This window comes from Crocuta crocuta, unplaced genomic scaffold (assembly GCF_008692635.1).
Source record: "Crocuta crocuta isolate KB4526 unplaced genomic scaffold, BGI_CrCroc_1.0 scaffold2174, whole genome shotgun sequence".
Taxonomy (NCBI): domain Eukaryota; kingdom Metazoa; phylum Chordata; class Mammalia; order Carnivora; family Hyaenidae; genus Crocuta; species Crocuta crocuta.
The window spans coordinates 74242-77013 of record NW_027532818.1 but is presented as its reverse complement, the minus strand read 5'-3'; positions in this window follow the sequence as shown (position 1 = coordinate 77013).

Here is a 2772-nt window from a genome sequence, read left to right as displayed (position 1 = left end):
GCTGGCACAGACCAGAAAGAACAGGAGCTGTGGCAAGAGGAAGAAGGATGAGAGGTGATGTCGTAAGAGCCATTGGGTTCATTAGGGCCCTTGTCAATCATGACAAGGACTTTGGGTTTTTTCCAAGCCGGATGGGAAGCCATTGAAGCCAGGGAGCTGGTAGTGACACCGTTGGAACGGCCTTTGGGAGGGGCCCCTCTGACTGCTTTGTCAAGTTGAATGGGGAGGGCGGCAAGGATGGGTGCAGACACCCAGTTAGGTGGCGTTAGCACTGATCCAAATGTCATGGATCCAAAATACGGCACCCTGGCGCATTGAGTAAGCTGAAGGAGTGTGAGTGACCAGCGTCAGAGGACCCTCTGTCCCCTCCCTTCTCCTCTGAGGCAAGTCCTAAGACCCTCCAGGGAGGGGCCGGAAAGAGCAGAGGCAGGGACGCTGAGGGCAATCTGAACGAAGAGGCCTTTCCAGGTTCCCCCTTAGCTCGTACCCTTTNTAGACACACGTGACTGCTTCCCTCCTGTGAATCTGCCTGTTGTTACAGAGCCCCAGCCGAGAAGCGCGAGGGGGTGGAAGAAAAAAGACCTCTTTTCCTTCCTTCTGTTGGCAGTTTGGCAAAAGGACGTTTCGTCGAATCCCACCAACCCCACGCCCCCTGCCCCTAATACAGAGCAGCTAACCGCACAGAGACGCAGCCCCACGCGCCGCCNCCCTTTCGCTCCCGATTACCATTTCTAAACACCGGCCTGGAAGCCAAAGCCTCTTCATCTCTCAGGTCAGATCGCTTTCTTTATGACTTTGCAGTAAATGCAAAATAGTTCACAAAAATACTTTCATATCTCGCACGGCTCTTTGTTGTAAGTACCTAGATTACAGGAGGCGTCCGACGTCTTGCTTTCCGAACGGCCCACAAATCCAAAGGAGAGGAGAGGACAGCTTCATACAATCCCATCTGCACGATCCTCCGCGGTGAGGTTACCAGAGATGTTGCCGAACGTTATCGGAAACGCCGTGCGGTAGTGATTGCACACCTCGCTTCATTGCCAGGTGCTGGGGGCAACGAGACGGTCAGGAGCCATCCCGGGCCTCGGGGACCCACAGCATGATGCAGCTGGCTATCATTTTACATTTTAAGAGCCATGAGAGAGGCATGGACTGACTGACGGACGAGGCAGGGCTGCAGGGTACCCAGAAGAATCAGGGAGAACTTCACGGAGGCTGTGACCCTTAGGGTAAATCTGGAGAAGTTGGACAGGCAGAGGAAGGGGGAAGGGTATCCTATCGCCATATTTGCTCGATTCCTGACCCTTAGATACACCATCTCATTTAATCTTCACGACTACCCCGCCGGCATTTTAGAGGTGAGGAAACTGAGGCAGAGAGAGATTAATTTACTTCCACGGATGGTATACAGAGACAAAGCCAGGTGGGGTGTTGTCTGGGTGGGTTTTTGTTTTGTTTTGTTTTGTTTTTGCATATCCGTTCACTTCCAGAAACATCCTGACTTCCTGTTAATTCCACCCAAGGTACAACTGTTTTTTTAAGTTGTGGTTTGTTTTTTCAGTGGCAAGAGTGTGTGGTTTTTAGACTCCACCTTGCTCCAGTGCTGTGCGTCCCTCCCTCTGATGGAGAGATGAGCCAGGGGCACCGGCAACCCACGCTGGCACCCCTGACGCGGGACCCTTCCCAACCTTGTGGCATCCATGTGGTTTATCCGATTTTCTGAAAAGCAAGTGATTTTTAAAATACATACATTTTAAAACAGAAAAACATGTAGCTTTTAGGGGCGCCTAGGTGGCTCAGTAGGTTAAGTGTCTGACTTGTGCTCAGGTCATGATCTCAAGGTTTGTGAGTTTGAGCCCCACACCGGGCTCTCTGCTGTCAGCTCAGAGCCTGCTTTGGATCCTCTGTCTCCCTCTCTTTCTGCCCCTCCCTCACTCGTGCACATGCTCTTTCTCTCTCTCTCTCTCTCTCAAAAATAAATAAACATTAAAAAAAGGGGGGGGGGGCGCCTGGGTGGCTCAGTTGGTTAAGCATCCGACTTCGTCTCAGGTCATGATCTCAGTGCTCGTGGGTTCGAGCCCCGCGTCAGGCTCTGTGCTGACAGCTCAGAGCCTGGAGCCTGCTTCCGATTCTGTGTCTCCTTCTTTCTCTGCCCCTCCCCCACTCACACTTTATCTCTCTCAAAAATGAATAAATGTTAAAAAAAATTATAATGTAAAAAAACAGAAAAACATGTAGCTTTTAAAAGGACATTTATGTTTATATCTTTTTTTTAATTTGAAGACTGTAAGTGTATAAATGCAGCTTCAAATATCATTTCCTCTAAAACATACTAGCCTTTATATCTTCATTCTCTGTGTGACCTAGGGAAACTATAGAACAAAGATAACAATCAATTATGACAAACTAACCAAGCTGTTTTGTTTCCTTTGTTGAATTGTTGCAGGCATCCTGGGGCGCCTGGGTGGCTTAGTCGGTTGAGCGTCCGACTTTCGCTTAGGTCATGATCTCGCGGTTCGTGGGTTCGAGCCCCGCGTCGGGCTCTGTGCTGACTGCCAGCTCAGAGCCTGGAGCCTGTTTCAGTCTGTGACTCCCTCTCTCTCTGACCCTCCCCTGCTCACGCTGTCTCTCTCTCTCTCTCTCTCCTAGAAAGAAATAAAACATAAAAAAATAAAAAAATAAATCGTTGCAGGCATCCTGCAGGACAATTTTAAAAAAATAAAATTTGTTGGACTTATTTGCTTTCTTTTAAAATACAAACAAGGTACAAAT